Below are 12,160 nucleotides of genomic sequence, written 5' to 3' on the forward strand. Positions count from 1 at the left end.
TAGCCTGTCCTGCATCATCTGTTTTAATCCACAAGATGATTACTTCTTTTTTAAAAAAATTATGCTTTACATCCTGGGATAAATGTACAGAACGTGCAGGTTGTAACATAGGTATACATGTGCCATGATGGTTTGCTGCACCCATCAACCTGTCATCTACATTACGTATTTCTCCTAATGTTATCCCTCCCATTGCCCCCTGCCCTGCAATGGCCCCAGTGTGTGATGTTCCCCTCCCTGTGCCCATGTGTTCTCATTGTTCAACTCCCACTTATGAGTAAGAACATGCAGTGTTTGGTTTTCTGTTCCTGTGTCAGTTTGCTGAGAATGATGGTTTCCAGCTTCATCCATGTCCCTGCAAAGAACATGAACTCATTCTTTTTTATGGCTAGATAGTATTCCATGGTGTATATGTGGCACATTTTCATTATCCACTCTATCATTGATGGGCATTTGGGTTGGTTCTAAGTTTTTGCTACTGTGAATGGTGCTGCAATAAATATATGTGTCCATGTGTCTTTACAGTAGAATGATTTATAATCCTTTGGGTATATACCCAGTAATGGGATTGCTGGGTCAAATGGTATATCTGGTTCTAGATCTTTGAGGAATTGCCACACTGTCTTCCACAATGGTTGAACTAATTTACACTCCCACCAACAGTGTAAAACCGGTCCTATTTCTCCACATCCTCTCCATCATCTGTTGTTTCCTGACTTTTTAATATCGCTATTCTGACCAGCATGAGATGGTATCTCATTGTGGTTTTGATTTGCATTTTTCTAATGACCAGTGATGATGAGCTTCTTTTCATGTTTGTTGGCTGCATAAATGTCTTCTTTTGAAAAGTATCTGTTCATATCCTTCACCCACTTTTTGATTGGGTTGTTTGTTTTTTGCTTGTAATTTTGTTTAAGTTCCTTGTAGATTCTGGATATTAGCCCTTTGAGAGATGGATAGAATGCAAAAATTTTATCCTATTCTCTAGGTTGCCTGCTCACTCTCTTTACATCAGGACTGCCTAAATGTGATTTGAGTGGGCCTTTCTGAAAGCTTGCAAATTCTTGATTATGATTAGTAGAAGAGGAGATTATTTCTACAGTTGTGACTCTGGGCAGCATATCTCTGCTTCCTTAATAGTCAATTGGTAATGGAACCAAATGGACAAATGCACTGAAATGTTGTAATGAGAGTAAATGCTTATGTGAGAGCTCAATTTTTCATGAAATCTCTGCTGAATATTATATTTATATTGTGAATAAGCTGGTCATTAGCAGAAAGATGGAAAAAAATGATAATACAAACTGAAGTTCATGAGAGGAGGCTATATGTTAGAATATGGTGCCTGAAATAAGAATCCTGGGCTTAACTCCAGACTCCATTTACTATTTGTTCTTGAGCAACTAACTATACATCTCTGGATATCTGTGTTCTCATGTGCAAAATGGGGCTAATAGCAGTAACTATCTCATTGGATTGTTGTGAAGATCCAAAGAATTAATAATGCATGTATTTAAAATAAGTGTCTGGTACACAACTTGGGCTTACTAAATGTAATAATGGCCATTTTGATTCAGTACCAGAAAACTCTTTTTTACCTATTGTGTCTTGATATAGGAAAATTAACTAACATAGTATAGAACAGCTATAAAGTATTTTCAGGGTGGAGGTGGGGGGTTTGCAACACCAATCATCTCTGTTATTGAAGTGCTTCTGACTGCCAAGGCTGACTGCCACACATTAACTCTGAAGAATCCTCTGCTAATCTCTGTTCTTTTCACTTCCCCCATGCTTCTCACATGGGCCAAAATTACCCTTTAATTGCCTGCCAATCAAAGCCCTCCCTTTTTTACCAGGAAGTAAACCTTAGACCACAAATTGTACATCTTTGGGTCTTCAGTTCTTGAAAACTCTATTTGTTTCCAGTTTTCTCTGGTCTTGAGCCATTTTGGAAGGTGGAGGGTTTAGAAATCTAGTTTCCATTCCTTCAACACATCTATATTGAGTATCTTTCACATATAAATACATTTGTAACTGATTTTGAAAATTAAATGGACACCTTGTCTCAAACCTTGATAAATCTATACAATACATGCACACAAAATGTTTACCAGCACCACACTCTCCCATCACTAAATGTTTGATGTAGATAACTTGTGGATTTTAAAAATACAACATCTTGAAAGCAGTCACAAAGCATAATACTGATGTTACTCACAATGAAAAATTACTATTAGAATTGGAAATGACAATGTAAATTTGATTTAAAACAAGTGAAACCTTGTTTCATCAATAATAGTTTAGACAGTAGCTTAAAGAAATAAATCACTTGCCTTTTATAGCTCTTTGAAATAATAAATTATGCCTTGACAGCTGTGTCATTTCAATTAAGACAAGTAAGACATAGGTCCTTATACTCTCTTTGGGGATGGATGGTTGTTCTAAGCTAGATGGCAGTAGATAATTTTAGAGAAATAGAAGGTTATTTATATATATTGATAGACTCAAAATTTAATCACAATGCTTAGTCAATTTGTCATAAATTGAGATACTGGATATCAGAATGTAATAAGAGCAAAGTATCTTTCACCTTTTTCATTGACGAGTAACAACAATCAGTGAGTGTATGAACCTGAAGTATGTTGCAATTTGTACAGGTTTATTGCCAACTGTAAATTTAGGGAAACTAAATTATTACAAAAACTTATTTTCTGTGAAATACATTCAATCTGTGCCAACTACTAGGGCATCTAAGATAGAATTTAAGTAATTACCACTTTCCACAAAACAGCCAGAATCAAGGAGACTGAACATTAAAATAATGCAACATTTGTGAGTTTATAACTACATGTGGTATAACATGATCAGAAAGTGAGATGCATGAGATTTGAAAATTATGGCTTCAGAAGTAATTATTTAAGATATTCAGTAAGGAAAATTAACATACATATGTTATTATTATTATTTTTTTAAATAAGAGTTTCACCTTTGTTGCTCAGGCTAGAGTTCAGTGACACAATCTTGGCTCACTGCAACCTCTGTCTCCCAGATTCAAGCAATTCTCCTGCCTCAGCCTCATGAATAGCTGGGATTACAGGTGCCCACCACCATGCTCAGCTAATTTTTTTTTTTCTTGTATTTTTAGTAGAGATGGGGTTTCACCATATCAGCCAGGCTGGTCTCTTTTCAGGTGATTCACCTGCCTCAGCCTCCCAAAATGCTAGGATTACAGGCGTGAGCCTCTGCACTCAGCCTCTGGGATTCTTTTCTATGCTGATAAGAAGTAAGAGAATAAGAAGCAGGGAATGGTCATCTCAGCTATGAGGTGAGAGGAGGAGGATGTCTGGGTTGCCATCAGAGACTGCCCGTGCTAAATCTCTGAGTCTCAGAGGTATTTCCATGTCAGTAATGAATAAGGTCATGGAAGCCTTTCTTCAGATCAGCCTAAATAAATTTCTTGTATACTTTCAGAATAGCTTTTCCATTATTGCTTCTGTCCTCTGAAACAAGAGGAAAACTGAATACATTGACAGGGTTTTTCACCACAGATACTTTCATATACACTGTGACTAATAGCATAACAGTATATAATCTTTCCCTTGGCACAATTTCATTTATTTCTAACAATTAATCTTTAAGATTTTAAGCCCCAATTTAAACAAACAGAAAGCTGGTCAGTCGCAATTAATTGGAGCCTAAATGTCTAAAATGATGGGTTTTTTTCCTGGTAATTTTTTGAGAAGTAAAAAGAAAAATCACTTAGAATAAAAACAGTAAGTCTACATGACTAAACAAGAAAGAAAGTTGGCCAGGGATAATCATTCTGAGATGATTTTACATATAATAGTTAATCCATTACATCTGAAATTTTAGGAAAAAGCAGATAGCCACTACTTCTCTAGGTCATAACTCTTCATGGAGTATTAAGTATATTAGGGGGCTTAGGAATTGTGTACCTCAAATCCAAGTGTGATAAAAGGGAGGAACAATGTAAGGATCAAAAGGCAACCCAGTGGAAGTAGAGAAATCCATTGATATTTTCCGTCCCTTTACTCCTCCCAAAGTAAGCTGCTTCTTAATAGCAAATGTTGGCTACCCTGAGTCATCAAGACATGTCTTACTCAGAAGTCTTGGCTGGCAATACAAACAAAATGTGAAATAAGGTAAATTATGAGATAGTACTTTCAAAAGTAAGTTGAAAATTAATGCCTGTGCATGTCTGATGCCTCATGAGTGGACTTTAGGTTGAGTTTTATTATTGTTATTGTTGTTCTGGTTAAGGATGTTGTTAAAAGATTTAAAAGCTATGAGAGGGTATTAGAGAGATCAGGGCAGATGGGAGGCAGGACTAGTTATGGATAGAGTAGTTGGGGGGTGGTTTGCATTGTGAATTTTAGCTTCAGACGAACTGCAAGAACAAACCAGCAATCCCAAGAGGACCACGGACACTCTGAAGGAGGCAGACTACTCCTGCAGGACCCAGGAACCTCCCCTGCCCACACACACCTGCCAGAACTGTTAGTGCCTCAATTGCAGAATTGGGAAAGGGAGACTCTCCTCTGCTGAACACACACCCCTGCTACAGAAGCTGAATATTTGCAGGAGAAGTGTCTGACTTTACCTGGAGCTGAGTCAGTTTGGAGAGCCAAGTGAAACACAGGGGTAGAGGAAGCAGCAGAAAGGACTTAAGATCTTGCTGGGTCCACTACCAGGCTATTTGTGCCTGGCACCACAGAGACCCAACGGGAGAGAAGCAGGGGGTAAAACTACACAGGGAGAAGCAAATCTCTAGCTGAACTTTATAACAGTTAGAACTGGGTGAGAAGCCTCCTGTCCAGAACTCAAGGGAATGGTGCAAATCTGCTGTGCAGACTTCACAAGCTGGGTAAGAACCAAGCCCTTTTCTTTTGAAACTAGTGGCAGATAGCCTGGGCCAGATTTTTAAGCCCCTATCACTCTCCACCTGGAAATGGTCTGGGGGCCATTGGGGGTGGCACAGTGGGAGTGAGACTGGCCTTTCAATTTGCATGGGAGCTGGGTAAGGCCTGTGACTGTCAGTTTTCCTCCACTTTCCTGAGGACCTGCATGACTCAGCAGAGGTAGCCATAATCCTTTTAGGTACACAACTCCAGTGACCTGGAACTCCTACCTCCATACCCCAGAGCAGCCCCAGCAAGACCTGCCCAAGGAGAGTCTGAGCTCAGCCATTCCTAGCCCTGTCCCCAACTGATGCTCCCTCCCTATCCACGCTGGTAGTGGAAGGCAAAGGGCATATACACTGGGAGTTCTAGGGCCTTGCGCACCACCAGTTCCTCCCCATTTTACCACAGCTGATGCTCTCTGGAATGTGCTACCTCCTAGAAGAAGGCCAACTGGCACATAAATAGAATATTAAACCACCAAAGCTAAGAACCTTCACAGGGTTCATTGTACGCCCTGCCACCTCTACCAGAACAGCACTGGTATCCAAGACTCAGAGACCCATAGATGGTTCACATCACGGGACTCTGTGCAGACAACCCCAAGTACCAGCCCAGAGCCAGGTAGACTTGCTGGATGGCTAGACCCAGAAGACAGACAACAATCACTGCAGTTTGGCTCAAAAGAAGCCACATCCATAGGAAAAAGGGGAGAGTACTACATCAAGGGAACACCCTGTGGGACAAAAGAATCTGAACAACAACCTTCAGCCCTAGACCTTTCCTATGACAGAGCCTACCCAAATGGGAAGGAACTGGAAAACCAACTCTGGTCATATGACAAAACAAAGCTCTTCAACATCCCCCCAAAATCATAGTAGTTCACAAGCAATGGATCCAAACCAAGAAGAAATCCCTGATATATCTGAAAAAGAATTCAGGAGGATAGTTATTAAGCTAATCAGGAAGGGACCAGAGAAAGGCAAAGCCCAGAGCAAGGAAATCCAAAATATGATACAAGAAGTGAAGTGAGAAATATTCAAGGAAACAGATAGCTTAAAGAAAAAAAATTAAAAATTCAGGAAACTTTGGACACACTTTTAGAAATGCAAAATGCACTGAAAAGTCTCAGTTATAGAATTGAACAAGTAGAATAAAGAAATTCAGAGCTCAGAGACAAGGTCTTCGAATTAATCCGATCCAACAAAGGCAAAGAAAAAAGAATAAGCAACATGAACAAAGCCTCCAAGAAGTCTGGAATTATATTAAATGACCAAACCTAAGAATAATCAGTTTTCCTGTGGAAGAAGAGAATTCTAAAAGCTTAGAAAATACATTTGGTGGAATAATCAAGGAAAACTTCCCCAGCTTCGCTGGGAAATGATGACAGAAATATACAGAACATTTCATACAACAACTGCAGAATACATGTTGTATTCAACAGTGCATGGAACTTTCTCCAAGATAGACCATATGATAGATCATAAAACCAACCTCAATAAATTTAAGAAAATTGAAACTATATCAAGCTCTATCTCAGACTGCAGTGGAATAAAACTGGAAATCAACTTCAAAAGTAACCTTCAAAACCATGAAAGTACATGGAAATTAAATAGACACTTTTGAATGAGCATTGTGTCACAAATGAAATCAAGATGGAAATTTAAAAATTCTTTGAACTGGACGACAACAATGACACAACCTATCAAAACCTCTGGGATACAGCAAAGGTGGTTCTAAGGGGAAAGTTCATAGCCCTAAATGCCTACATCAAAAAGGCTGAAAGAGCACAAACTGACACTCTAAGGTCATGCCTCAAGGAACTAGAGAAACAAGAACAAATGAAACCCAAACCCAGAAGAAGAAAGAAAATAACCAAGATCAGAGCAGAACTAAATGAAATTGAAACAAAATATATATAAATGAAACAAAAAGCTGGTTCTTTGAAATGATTAATAAAATTGATAGACCATTGGCAAGATTAAACAAGAAAAGGAGAGAGAAAATCCAAATAAACTCACTAAGAAACAAAACAGGAGATATTACAACAGACACCAGTGAAATACAAAAGATCATTCAGGGCTACTATAGACAGCTTTATGCAGATAATCTAGAAAACTCAGAAGAGATGGATAAATTCCCGAAAAAATACAACCCTCCTAGCTTAAATGAGGAAGAATGACATACCCTAAACAGACCAATAACAAGCAGTGAGATTGAAGTGGTAATTTAAAAATTACCAACAAAAAAAGTCCAGGACCAGACGGGTTCATGGCAGAATTCTATCAAACATTCAAGGAAGAATTTGTACCAATCCTTTTGACACTGTCCCACAAGATAAAGAAGGAGCCCTCCGTAATTCATTCTATGAAGCCAGTGTCACCATAATACCAAAACCAGGAAAAGACATAAACAAAAAAGAAAACTACAGACCAATATCCTTGATGAACAAAGATGCTGAAATACTTAACAAAATACTTGCTAACTGAATCCAACAACATATCAAAAAAATGATCCACCATGATCAAGTGGGTTTCATACCAGGGATGCAGGGATGGTTTAACAGATACAAGTCAATAAATCTGTTACACCACATAAACAGGATTAGAAACAAAAATCACATGTTCATTTCAATAGTGGCAGAAAAAGAATTCAACAAAATTCAGCATCCCTTTTTTTTAAATTGCATTTTAGGTTTTGGGGTACATGTGAAGAACATGCAAGATTGTTGCATAGGTCAGCATCCCTTTATGATTAAAACTTTCAGCAAAATCGGCATACAAGGAATATAACTTAATGTAATAAAAGCCACCTATGACAAACCCACAGCCAGCATACTGAATGGGAAAAAGTTGAAAGCTTTCCCGCTGAGAACTGGAATAAGACAAGGATGCTCATTGTCACCACTTCTCTTCAACATAGTACTGGAAGTCCTAGCAAGAGCAATCAGATAAGAGAAAGAAATAAAGGGCATCCAAATTCGTAAAGAGGAAGTCACACTGTCACTGTTTGCTGAGAAAATGATAGTTTACCTTGAAAACCCTAAGGACTCCTCCAGAAAGCTCGTAGAACTGATCAAAGAATTCAGCAACGTTGCTAGATACAAAATTAATGAACACAAATCAGTAGCTCTTCTATACACCAATAGTGACCAAGAGGAGAATCAAATCAAGAACTCAACTATTTTTTTTTTTTACAATAGCTGCAAAACAAAACCAAAAACAAAACAAAAAATCAACTTAGGAATATACCTAAGCAAAGAGTTGAAAGACCTCTACAAGGAAAACTACAAAATGCTGCTGAAAGAAATTACAGATGACACAAACAAGTGACACCAATATCCCACGCTCATGGATGGGTAGAATCAATATTGTAAAAATGAACGTATTGCCAAAATCAATCTACAAATTCAGTTCAATGCAATCTCCATCAAAATACTACCATCATTCTTCACAGAATCAGAAAAAAACATTTATAAGATTCATATGGAACCAAAAAAGAGCCTGCATAGCCAAAGCAAGATAAAGCAAAAAGAACAAATTTGGAGACATCACACTACCTGATTTCAAACTATACTATAAGGCCATAATCAACAAACAGCATAGTGCTGGTACAAAAATAGGCACCTAGACCAATGGAACAAAATAGAGAGTCCAGAAATGAACCCAAATATTTACAGCCAACTGATCCTTGACAAAGCAGACAAAAACAAAGTGGGGAAAGGACACTCTTTTCAACAAATGGTGCTGGGATAATTGGCTGTTCACATGTAGGAGAATGAAACTAGATCCTCATCTCTCACCTTAGACAAAAATCAACTCAAGATGGATTAAGGACTTAAACCTAAGACTTGAAACTATAAACATTCTGGAAGATGGCATTGGAAAAACCCTACTAGACATTGGCTTAGGCAAGGATTTCATGACTAAAAACCCAAAAGCAAATGCAATAAAAACAAACATAAATAACTGGGACCTAACTAAACCAAAGAGTTTTAGTACAACAAAAGAAACAGTCAGCAGAGTAAACAGACAACGCACAGAGTGGGAGAAAATCTTCACAATCTATACATCTGACAAAGGACTAATATCCAAAATCTACAACAAACTCAAACAAATCAGTAAGAAAAAAACAAATAATCCCAGTGGGCTAAGGACATGAAATAGACAATTCTCAAAAGAAGATATACAAATGGCCAAGAAATGTATGAAAACATGCTGAACATCACTAACGATCAGAGAAATGCAAATCAAAAGCACAAGGTACTACCACCTCACTCCTGCAAGAATAGGCAGAATCAAAAAAAAAAAAATTAAAAAAACAAAACAAAACAGTAGATGCTGTGGTGGATGCAGTGAACAGAGCGCACTTCTGCACTGCTGGAGGGAATGTAAACTACTATAGTTGCTACGGAAAACAGTGTAGAGATTCCTTAAATAAATAAAAGTAGAACTACCATTTGATCCAGGAATCTCACTATGGGTACCTACCTAGAGGAAAAGAAATCATTATTCACAAAAGTTACATGAACACTCATGTTTATGGCAGCACAATTCACTATTCACAATTGCAAAATCCTGGAACCAACCCAAATGCCCATCAATCATCGAGAGGATAAAGAAACTGTGTGTGTGTGTGTGTGTGTGTGCGCGCGCACACACACACACGCGAATGATGGACTGCTACAGAGCCATAAAAGGAATGAATTAACAGCACTTGCAGGGAACAAGATGAGATTGGAGACTATTATTCTAAGTGAAGTAACTCAGGAATGGAAAACCAAACATCGTATGTTCTCACTGATATATGAGAGCTAAGCTATGAGGGCACAAAGGCCTAAGTGTGATGCAATGGAGTTTGGGGACTTGAGAGCAAGAGTGGGAGGGGCCGAGAGATAGAAGACTACAAATATGGTGGAGTGTATACTGCTTGGGTGATAGGTAAACCAAAATCTCACAAATCACCATTAAAGAACTTACTTATGTAACCAAATACCACCTGTACCCCAATAACTTACAAAAAAGTGAAATAAAATAAGTAAGCTATAAGAGGATAGTTGGTTGCCTCTCTTTGTGGCCTATTATTACTTTCATGTTTAATTCTACCTGTAAATCTTCTTCTATTCTAATTAGAAAAAAGGTAGAAGACTTCAAATAAATCAGTGGATTGAAATATCAAGTCAAATATAATACAGTAGAAACACATTATATATATCAAAAATAACTCACACATTAAAATACTAACTTTCTTCAACAAACTATATATTCTTAGGAGACAGACCACATCTGTTTGGTTTATCACTGGATATCCAGCCTCTATCACAATGCCTGTATATAATCTGTATTTACATATTAACTAGCAATAATACATAATATATACATTATGACATAATAGCTTAGTACAGATGTTAACATTATCTCCTAATGCCAACATGATACATTCTTTTTTATGCTTTTTTTTTTTTTTTGAGACAGAGTTTCGCTCTCGTTACCCAGGCTGGAGTGCAATGGCACGATCTCGGCTCACCACAACCTCCGCCTCCTGGGTTCAAGCAGTTCTCTTGCCTCAGCCTCCCGAGTAGCTGGGACTACAGGCACGCACCACCATGCCCAGCTAATTTTTTGTATTTTTAGTTGAGACGGGGTTTCACCTTGTTGACCAGGATGGTCTCGATCTCTTGACCTCGTGATCCACCCGCCTTGGCCTCCCAAAGTGCTGGGATTACAGGCGTGAGCCACTGCACCTGGCCTTTTTAATGCTTTTTAAAGTTTAAATTTAAGAAATGAAATAAAATACTGATGCTATAGGATACAATATGGTAACAAGAAATTCATCTGACATATATAAATAAGGCCATGGGACTAACAGGTGAAAGGGCATGTTGTACAAAAATATGAAGGTACTGGCCAGGTGCAGTGGCTCATGCCTGTAATTCCAGCACTTTGGGAGGCCGAGGCGGGAGGATCATGAGGTCAAGAGATCGAGACCATCCTGGCCAACACAGTGAAACCCTGTCTCTACTAAAAATACAAAACAATTGGCTGGGCATGGTGGCACATGCCTGTGGTCCCAGCTACTCGGGAGGCTGAGGCAGAATAATTGCTAGAACCCAGGACGCGGAGTTTGCAGTGAGCCAAGATTGTGCCACTGCACTCCAGCCTGATGACAGAGCGAAACTCCATCTCAAAAAAAAAAAAAAAAAAAAAAAAAAAATGAAGGTACCATAAGAACGCCATTAGGAATGACAATTTTAATCAACAGTTTATAAGAAACCGTTTGTTTTTTCTGGGATATCTACAAAGTAACAAATGTAAACACATTGCATGATTATATATATCAGGACTACCTACGGCTAAGTTTCAGAAGGATGCTACCCCATGAAGAAGAGTCTGGGGGGCAGGACTCAAACAAATAAGAAAAATATAGATGTCTAAAGATGAGTGTTCAGAGGAATACAGATGACTTTTGAATGAGCAATAAATCACTCATAGAAAATAATCAAAACATTATTCATAGGAAAATAAAAGTATGTTTTTAAAAAGCACAGGGTAGATAATGATCTCCTGAGCCGTTTTCTTTCTATTTTTTTTTTTTTTTTTTTGGAGACGGAGTCCTGCTGCATCACCCAGGCAGGAGTGCACTGGTGCAACCTTGGCTCACTGCAACCTCTGCCTCCTATGTTCAAGCAATTCTCCTGTCTCAGTCTCCCGAGTAGTTGGGACTATGGGTGCGCGCCACCTTGCCCTGCTAATTTTTGTAGTTTTAGTAGAAACGGGTTTCACCTTGTTGGTCAGGGTGGCCTCAAACTCCTGACCTCAGGTGATCTACCCGCCTTGGCCTCCCAAAGTGCTGGTATTACAGGCCTGAGACATTTTATAGGATAAATTATATTAGAAGATAATTATTTGCTAGTTATCTAAATATGAGATGGAAAATGAAGACACAATGAATTTGCATGATTAAAACAAACAAACAAGCACCATCTAGACAAACTTTCCTTGCCCTGGAAAGGTAAGAAGGTAAGTCTAAATCAAATTATTTACAGGAAATATTACTTATAAGTGGATTATTTTCTTTTTCCTGAGACTAGCCAAGGGATAAAAACATGATTGGAAACTTGTGTTAATTTTGAAACCAAAGAACACTGTAAAGGTACAGGGAAACATTACTATGGAAAAAATTCCCAGTGTCACAAAAAGGCAAACTGCCTATCTGGAAAAAGAGTAGAGCAATTAAGTAGA

The 12,160-nt window shown here is 38.3% G+C and overlaps 2 protein-coding genes across 7 annotated transcripts in view; one reads left to right on the plus strand and one right to left on the minus strand.

The window, feature by feature from the left end:
• Positions 1-12,160, plus strand: part of LOC120362515 (uncharacterized) — an 83,916-nt gene that overhangs the window by 28,255 nt on the left and 43,501 nt on the right. The window lies entirely within an intron of this gene.
• The window catches only part of PRKG1 (protein kinase cGMP-dependent 1), a 1,343,496-nt gene that overhangs the window by 14,602 nt on the left and 1,316,734 nt on the right, over positions 1-12,160 (minus strand). The gene's annotated exons all lie outside the window — the stretch shown is intronic.

Source organism: Saimiri boliviensis, chromosome 12 (assembly GCF_048565385.1).
Source record: "Saimiri boliviensis isolate mSaiBol1 chromosome 12, mSaiBol1.pri, whole genome shotgun sequence".
Lineage (NCBI taxonomy): Eukaryota > Metazoa > Chordata > Mammalia > Primates > Cebidae > Saimiri > Saimiri boliviensis.